Source organism: Pavona decussata, unplaced genomic scaffold (assembly GCF_977016875.1).
Source record: "Pavona decussata unplaced genomic scaffold, jaPavDecu1.1 SCAFFOLD_29, whole genome shotgun sequence".
Classification (NCBI taxonomy): Eukaryota; Metazoa; Cnidaria; class Anthozoa; order Scleractinia; family Agariciidae; genus Pavona; species Pavona decussata.
This window is the reverse complement of record NW_028145452.1, coordinates 483,222-492,754: the sequence shown is the minus strand read 5'-3', so window position 1 is coordinate 492,754 and position 9,533 is coordinate 483,222. Positions and strand designations below refer to the sequence as shown.

Below are 9,533 nucleotides of genomic sequence, written 5' to 3'. Positions count from 1 at the left end.
TACATATTTTACGTGTAGTTAGTTTAGAAACACGGTACAGTGTTTTTAGTGTAAAAAAACTTAAAAAAAAAAATAAAATAAAGAATGTAAAGCAATTTACATAAATGTACGCTGCAGTGCCTTCAATCACATGGTTAACAGGCCGGGGTGGGGGTGGGGGCAAGCTTATTTTCGTGACCCCTAGTCTCCCTCGCAGCGGTTTTTAGTGTCGTCACGCAACGCTCCTCCCTTGAAGACACTAAAAACGGCTGAGAGTGAGACTAACGTGACCCCCTGATCCGCCTTTCTTTTTTTGCCGTCCATGAATCCTGATCTACTGAAAAACCGTTCTGTGAATCCGTGATTGTGAATCGTGAATACGCTGATATTGAAGAAAATAAATTGTTAATTTGTATCGTAACTGGGCTCCGGTGGCTTGATTTAACTTCAGTACGCTTAGTGGGTTTCCTTTTAGTTTTCGTTTGCTGATTTCTTTTTTTGTGACTCGTGAAATTGCAAAGTATGGCTCGTGACCTGGTGACGTGAGTTGTAGGCACTTTCTGCGGCCCTGACTAAACTGTGCCAAACATTGATAATCTAGCTATGGAACTGATTGCAGTAACTGACGCTTCCAATTGAGTGTCGTACGACCAAAACCAAAGTAATTACTCTAGCCAATCGCAACAGATGTAAACAACACAACGAGCCAATCAGAATTCGAAGCAAATACATGTAAACGGCGCCAAGCGCGGGAAAACGCGAGCGTTGAAAACACGATTGGTTTTTTTTTGGATTCTCATTGGTTGAGAAAGTGGCGCGAGTTTTGTTAATCGATCACAGAGCGTAGTAATGCAAAACCACAGCAAACACGAAATTACTTTCGACACTCAATTGAAAATTGTTCTATTTAGAAAAGAAGTTTAAAATAAAGAGTTGAAACTTACGGAGTCGATTTGACTTTAATCATTAAAGTCAACGTAAACTATTTACAAGTTAGGTAATGAAGTACTAAAACTGTTAATTACAATTGGTGATCTTCCGGTGATTACTTGAAACAGGGCTCCTGCTTGAAATAAGAAAGGAAATTTGCGTGCTAACCGCTCAGCAATCTCGTACCCAGAGACCTCAGGCTCTTTGGCTAGCGGTTGGTCGCCAGGAGAGACTCTGGGGAACTGGAATTTTATTATAACAGGATTTCTGCGGTAAAACAATGCAAACCATTACGTATACCGGGCAGTCAATCAAAAAATTTAAAGATTTAAAATTCTTTTTAGTATTTAGATCTTTTTCGTATTTCTAGAATTTTTTAACGTTGTAATTTAGGCTTCCGTTGATAACAGTAATTTTGTTTTTTATAATTAGTGAAGGAATTACCCTGTTTTAAAAAAAAGTATCAGAAGTATTTTCTTCTTCTTAAAATTCCAGTACCAGTACCCCAGAGTCTCTCCTGGCGACTAACCTCTGGGTACGAGATTGACCACTCAGAAACTGACATGAATCACCCTAGCAGACGCTCTTTTGGCTCGTCACGCAATCTTTCCTTCCCAACTGCCGGAACGTGGAGTTTCAGTGAGCGGATAAGTCTTCGCCGGTGGAAATCGCCTCTGCTGTTGAAAGAATGGTTTTGCCAGTGGATCCCAGCTTCGAGAAAGATCAAACAAACGATGCAGATAATTTAATAATTCATGATATGCAAATTGCCCATCCATTTTCCCTGAAGACCGTGAACGACTTCAACTCGTCGTCGCCGTTTGGGTTGGTAAACTATGTGGTTAAAAATATCGTACACTCCACTGATTACGACAAGCAAGGACTAGCGGCTTGTAATTCATTTGACGATTATCGTTTATTCAATGATGGTTATATGTCGATTATATGGAATCTTTACTAACTGCTCAGTTGAATCAAGAGGGTGTTCATGTATACGTAGCCAAAGTGTGGCCATTCATGAAAATCAAAACGGATGAAGGAAATGGAGGAGTACTAAGATCTCTGGTTCATTCTTGAGGGTAGAGGTGCAAACCGAGGCAGTGTACTACAGACGAGATGTAAGTGTAAAGGCGGTCGAGATGGGGGATGTAAGCACATTGTGGCTGCCATATACGCCCTAGAAGATTTGTTAAACACTCGTCGACTCGTGGTAGCGACATTAGGGACCTTAAGCGGCAGCGACGACGACGTCAACGGGAACGTCAGAAAACAATAGTTTTAATTAGCAAAACACTGGCTCTGCACGTGCGTTATACACTTTGGTACATTTCTTTGCCGTCCTCTGCAAAACAACAACGTGAAATGACCGAATTTAAGGTTTTATGGAGAACGTGAACGCATGATGATTAATTTTCTTTTCTCTTTCTGAACTTTAAAGGCGCCCCTACTACGTTAGCTCCTCGATAGTTCGGCCACATTACACAAACTGAGAGAGTATGCATCATCGCGGATTTATTCGGAAGACGCGAAGGTAATTTTTTAAGTTCCGTCTCCGTCGGCGGCGTCGTCTTCTCTGTTTAAGGTCCCTATTGTAGCTAGTGGTCCGTGCATTAAGAGCAAATACTCAAGCTTGCGAAGTAAAAGATTTGGTGATCGAGAAAGGCAAAAAAACATCCTACAAAAAAAAGAAAACGTAAACACACTTACTCTCAAAATATTGATATTGATGTCCGGGCTCCTGAAGACACTAATCCACCCGAGATGAATAAGTATCTTAGAACATTTACCTTAAAAATGTGCCTACTAAATACTAATAAGCCTGTTATCTTGCCCTTATTCAAAAAACTTTATTTCACTCCAGAAGCAGACACAGATTTCAATGATGAACCTGCTGAGTTAACTGGTGATAAGCTTGAGACTGGAATTATGAATACTAAATAGCGAGAGGTTATAGAAATGATCCCAGCATTTCATTTCCTTGCTCACGTTACCCGATGGTTTAGCTTTCCTGGAAGCGAGGTTGATCAGAGTCCACTGGACGAAAGGACTTCGACCCCCCTTCTGGTGATCGCGTGAAGTCGGATGTTTTCTTGTCTATCCCTGGTCCCTGACGAAAACAGCCATAGTTTGGCCACGTTCTTTCCAATTATGGGCCTATACGTCGGCGTAGCAGTTTCTTACGCTTAAAACGAGGAAAGATAATTTCGAATTTAGTTCTAACTACCCAGTTTACGGGCTGAAATATTCTACAAACTCATCGATCATGCAAGCAAACGAAGACCAATGCGAGAAATTCAACGAAAAATCCAAGTTGTTGCACTCGTCCGGTGATGAACAGGAACTTCGAACAAATACTAATCCGCCTGACGAAAATGCGTTGGTCTCAGGTGGCTCCTGCTCAGGTATAGTAACATTTCCATGATATGATTTAATTTTGTTTCTGAGAATGTTGAACTTTGCAACTGCAGTGTAGAGACATCTCGAATTAATTTCCTCTCCGGGAAATGAGCGAAGCTTCAGAAGAAATCTCTTATAAAATTCCGATAATACTGTTTCGTCCAGGTTTTGAAAAATAATAATGATAAAATGATATTTACTGTTGAAGAGCATGGTACATAGGTCGTCCCTTCCGATCGCATGTTTCGCGTGACAATGTCACGCGTCACGTGGGTTAGTGTCTTTGATTGTTCAGTGGGTAATGGCCGCATGAGATTTTAAAAATTAACATTTGCTTTCGGAAAATTTATGTGAAGAAGGCGTAGAAGTAATCTCTAGTCTTTATAAGATCTGAACCCAAACCATTCACAGAAAGGACTGAATGGCTCAACTTTTTATTGTCACGGGAACCGAGAAGCACGTTAAGGACCTTAAGCGGAGACGACGACGACGCCGACGGAAACGGAACTTAAAAAAATTACCTTCGCGTCTTCCAAATAAAATTCGCGATGATTTATACTCTCTCAGTTTGTGTAATGTGGCCGAACTATCGAGGAGCTAACGTTGTAGGGGCGCCTTTAAAGTTCAGAAAGAGAAAGGAAAATTAATCATCATGCGTTCACGTTCTCCATAAAACCTTAAATTTGTTCATTTCACGTTGTTGTTTTGCAAAGGACGGCAAAGAAATGTACCGAAGTGTATAACGCACGTGCAGAGCCAGTGTTTTGCTAATTAAAACTATTGTTTTCTGACGTTCTCGTTGACGTCGTCGTCGTCGTCGCTGCTTAAGGTCCCTTCTTTGTTGAGGACAAAACTGCTTGAGGGCCGGGGATGGGGATATTGTGTAGACTTCGCTTCTTGGTAATCAAACCGAGAAAAACTGACGGACTGTTCACAATCTAACACTGTTCTCTTTTATTAAAGAACCACCAACACTTCAAAGATCTACCCACAGACTTCATTTTGATACCCGGAAGTTGCTGATTGGTGTTGCCATAGTGATCGGCATTGCTTTCCTCATCGGATTTCAATGCACCATTCTTTATCACGTGGTTCTCCACTGCCTGGATGCTGGTGGTTTTTCCTCTCTATTTTCTGCCAAGTTTGCTGAGAGGAAGGAGGATGATTGTATTTTACAGGTGTGCACAGCTCAAGTGAAAAGAAAAAAAAAACTATATGTTAACTATTTTATAGCCTTTAACAAGTACCTGTTTGGATTTAAATTTGCCTAGTTCTTAGGCCTCTCTCTGTCTTGCTTTCTGAACATTTCATCGTAGAATGATTTAGAAAACTCACAAACTCGCAAAAAAAAAAAAAATTAGGAGCTTTGACTCTCAAGGTAAAACCTTATCTTTAACGGAGTTTAGTTATTTTATTTATTTATTTATTTATTTATTTATTTCAACGTTTGACCGCGGTTAAAGACGCATCGATCGTACGCTTTCGAGTTCGGTCCCAAGCTCGTCTCCCTCGAGTGGCGGTTTATGGTGTGCGAATGACACTGAACACAATGAACTTAAACGCAACAGCACGCAAGCGCGGAAAAAACGCGAGTGAACTACAAAAACAATTTGTTTTACTATAACTCCTGATTGGTTGAAAAATTGTACTGTTTATTGTATGTTTAATGGTTAGAAAACAGCAAACGCATAATCAACTTTCCATACTATCGAAAAGCGTCATGTATGCCTCACAAGCCTACTGTTACTAAAATTGTACATTTTTTATGAGATTCATTCCGTCATTGACAAACAAGCGACTGAAATCTTTTCCCCGCTTTTTAGACAAAGTGAAACAGTGTTTGGAACACAAGGCCTTCGTGTTGGGACCTTAATCAAATACGTAGGTCCGTTTTGCTTGCTGTGGATGATGACCAACTACCTTTACATCCGGGCACTTGGCGTTATCCCTGCCACTGACGTCACAGCCCTGTTTTCATCCTGTAATGCTTTCGTTTATGTCTTCTCTCTGATTTGGCTGAAGGACAGACTTGGCATTCTTAAGGTAAGGCGAACGAGGTGCTACTTACAAGCTCTATCGAAATAAACAGCAAAGACGGTGACTTCGAGGACGTTACGTCGATGACAAATTAAATTTGAGAATGATATATTATTCAGTAAGTGACACAGGCATGCTCGGAAAAAAATCCGAGTGCTCCCATCAGGAGTCGAACCTAAGACCTTCCGATTACTAGTTCGGGTGCTCTACCACTGAGCTACAGGAGACTCGTAGGAGCTAAGGCCATTAAACTAGGTTCATGGGACAAACATCCTGCATACCGCTAGGATTGGAGTGTCATGTGTGGCATATCATATGCGCGATGAAATAAATGTGATGGAATATTTTAAGCCTGGTGAATAAATGAGAATGATATATTATTCAGTAAGTAACACAGGCATACTCGGAAAAAAAAAATTCCGAGTGCTCCTATCATTAGTCAAGAAATCCTTTGTGAGTTGCGAGACTTCCAAATTGCTACACGAGACAATTTTTAACGACGATTTTTAGCGCAACATTTTTGCGTTAAAAATCGAGATCATGTGTAGATGGAAAAGTTGTTGGGGCAACGCATTGTGGTTGTTTTCAAAGCAATTCAAATACCTACAACGTTGTTGTCCGAAGTTTGTTGGAGCGCAAACCTGGGGGGAGGGGGGACTCCCATTTTAAAGTTACAGGGGTGATTGTCGTACCTTTTAGGGGTTAAAATTCGTGGTTTGGTGCCCCTTAGGTGCTTAAATCTAAAATGACTTCCAAGGTAACAAAAAAAAAAAATGGTCGGACTACGCCCACAAAGAGAATTCTTTAGGAGTTCTTTTCAAAATTTCCGACGATCACCCCTGTCATTTTTATATGGGAGTTTTCTCCCCCCCCGGGGGGCAAACGACACAGCCGCCGTTGTGTTCAAGGTTTTCAAGATCATGTAAAAACGATTCAAGAAAAAAATCGTCTTAAAAATCGCCTCGTATCGGGCGTTCGCTGATTTAGCAACAGAACGGGAACGTCAGTTGACAACGGCGCACGCATCAAGAATGCCCATATATAGTCAAAATAGACTCGCATCCAGACTATTTCGCGCGCTCTAACGTCCTCAAATAACGTTCCCGTTCTGTTGCTAAATCAGCCTATTTTACTTGTGAAGTTAGTGGACTCACAATGCTGTGTCTAATTGTCTTTTTCAGATATCAGCAGTTGTGTTATGTATTGGTGGTATAGTGATGATGGCTTATGCAGAAGGTTTTGAAGGTCCTAGGGCTGATGGAGTGGTTCTGTCCGTGGCAGCGGCGATCGGTGCGGCTTTGTACAAGGTAAAGTCTGGAATAGCGTGAGGGTTTCGAGCAGAGTGGAACATTGCGCGGGATAGCGTCGTCCCCTGGCCTAATCGCACTTATCGAGCGAGCCGAGCTGCCTGTCTGGGACTTGGAACCGAAATTTTTTAGCGCGCGTTTTCCCAATCAGCTCAACGGGTGACGCCAAGTTCAAACGCGTGCCAAAGACGACTAAAAACGAGGCTGTGGGACCACCTAACTAATTGCTGTTCTCTTGGAAAAATCGAAACAAATGACTGCTAAGGTCCTTAGAACCTTAAAAGACCATACTACTTCTAATGTCCCCTCATAGTTTGCGTCACAAAGCTAGTAGTGATTTCTTTCTTTTTGATTAGGAAGCCCGCTATCGAACGTCCGACTTGCTTCTCTTTGGGCTACAAAATAGGGAGCTTAAGCAAAGACGACGGCAAAGGCAACGACAGCGCCGCAAAACAATAGGTTTAATGAGCAAAAACAATCGCTCTGCACGTGCGTTTTACATTTTGGTACATTTCTTTGCCGTCCTCTGCAAAACAACAACGTGAAATGACCACATTTAAGGTTTTGTGGAGAACGTCAACGGACGACGGTGAATTTTTCTTTTTCTTTCTTAACTTGTACGCCACTCCTACCAATTTGGTTCCTGGATAGTTCGCCATTTTTGTAAAAGTTGAGCGAATTGAAATAATCGCGAAGTAGCACAAATGAAATAAAGTTATATTTTCAAATAACGTTTTCGTTTCTGTTTCCGTCGTCGTTGCTTAAGCTCCCTAATATCTTGGCGCCTCGGCCCTTCGGGGCTCGGTTTTGGTCTAAACAAATAAGGCTCCCTCTCCCCAGGCCCCTCCCCTAAATCTCTCACTTGGTTGCAGTCCTGTTTAATCGAAGCACTAATCGAAACCCTTGTATCTGTTTCGATTTTTAGGTGTGGTTCAAGAGGATTGTCGGGGACGCCACCTTGGGCCAAGTTTCCCTGTTTCTCTCCTGTCTTGGTCTGCTCAGCACGCTTTTTCTCTGGCCAGTTATCGTGATCTTTCATTACACGCACTATGAAGAATTCAACTGGAGACATATTCCATGGAGATATCTTTGTGGAAATGCCATTTTAGGATTGATATTCAATTTCTTGATCAACTTTGGGATCGCTTTTACTTATCCGTTGTTCATCTCGCTGGGAACTGTCCTTGGTATCCCCATTAATGCCCTGACGGATTTCATCTTCCGAGGTGCGGAGTTTGGCAGTTATAAGATAGTTGCTGCATTTTCTATCGTCATTGGGTTTCTATTCATGCTACTCCCAAGTGAGTTTGAAGAAAGTCTTCACCAAATACTTTGTTGCAAGTAAACTGTGATGTAGTTTATCACCATTTTAAAACTGGGGTCATGCGGTTAGCTTTTGCAAGTACAGTCGAGCTTTAGTTACTGCGCATACGTTCTGTGCATCTCGAGATATTCGAGTTTCCTATGGGTGGTGCCTACTAATACAGGAATATTTTTGCGCGGCTTAAAACTATGCGGAGAAAGCAGAACTTAGCAAGTGCTCTTGGTATCCAAAAAGAAAATTGGGGGTAACCATGCATTTTTCAGAAATAAAAAAGCTTCAATTTTGAACAAAACGCCATACATTTCTTTGTATTTTACTGTTTTTCACGATAAATGTTGTTTAATTATCTCTAAAAAATGCGTGGTTACCCACAATTTTCTTTTTGGATTTCAATAGCCCTTGCTAAAATCTGCTTTCCCCGCATAGTCATAAACCAAACAAAAATACTTCTTTATTAGTAGGCACCGGCCTTAAGCGGCACCGTATTAAGCGGTCACCCTCTATTAAGTGGTCAGTTGCCAAAGTCCCGAAAATTACTTCCCTTAATTACTGTAATTCTGATCTTTATTACGTAGTCGTGGTCACTCTTTATTAAGCCCCAACGAGCTGTTTCTATTGTTTTGAGCTGTTTTAGATGGTCACTTTGTAAAAGGAAACCACTCAAATATGGTAAAGTGTACCTTGCCAGACTGTATGATCTTAGCGTTAATGTTTTATTAGTCGTTTAAGTTTCTCCTTTGTCATACCATTTTATCGCTGCAGTTTGAATTGTTAACCAAGCAAGTGATTTTGTGAGCGCTTTTGAGCACAGTAAACTCTACACTATAAAGTTATCAAATGCTATATAAAAATGTCACTTTTATTATGTTTGACGTGTATATTTCTGTACAACCTGTATTAAGCGGTCACTTGGCCATTCCCCGAGGGTGAGTCACTTTTAAATAGTGTTCGGCTGTAGTGAGCTTTCGCAACGGCACGGCTGAAGTAGGAAGTGGTAAACTGTACTTGTGTGACCAGTGTAACACACTTTCTGAATTGTAATCCAGGCTACTTCTCTTTTTTTTTCCATGCCACATCATTTTTAGATCACAGGACGACAGTTTAACTCGAAAATCACGTCAAAATGCATTCCTAATCAGGTGCCAACATTGTTAACACAACGATATTTTGGCGTTCTTTTTCCTCAGCCGTTCTGTTGAGTTAGCTCACAAAGGTTAAACAGGTTTAAAGAGTCTCCATTCTTCAGTGACTATTTGCTGTAAAGGAACCACAGAAAAGTTTTAAAACCGCGTTCAGGCATCTTATTGTAAATAACTTAATATAAGAGGAAAAACAAGTGCCTTTTTTGGCAAACCCGCTTCGTTGAAGGATCCGTAAACTTTCCGATTTTTATTATCCAGTCAAAGAAGAGCCGCGAGTACTCCGTACTTTCCACGCCAACACGATACGTCCTGTTGCTTGGGAAAGAGGTCAAAACAAATGCCCCAATGTTTAGGGACCTAGGAGGAGGTACTACCCGCTACCTTCCACTTCTTCCAGGGAGGGGGTTTAAAAAGAAA

At 41.2% G+C, this 9,533-nt stretch overlaps 2 pseudogenes across 1 annotated transcript; both read left to right on the top strand.

Moving 5' to 3' along the window:
- The first annotated feature begins 104 nt into the window (after positions 1-104).
- Positions 105-2,499, top strand: LOC146484789 (uncharacterized; annotated as a pseudogene).
- Positions 2,500-2,554: 55 nt separating this feature from the next.
- On the top strand, positions 2,555-8,836 carry LOC146484788 (solute carrier family 35 member F3-like; annotated as a pseudogene). The gene is made up of 5 exons (XR_014863521.1): positions 2,555-3,311; positions 4,270-4,484; positions 5,130-5,349; positions 6,525-6,650; positions 7,576-8,836. The product of XR_014863521.1 is annotated as a solute carrier family 35 member F3-like (transcript).
- The last annotated feature ends 697 nt before the right edge of the window (positions 8,837-9,533 follow it).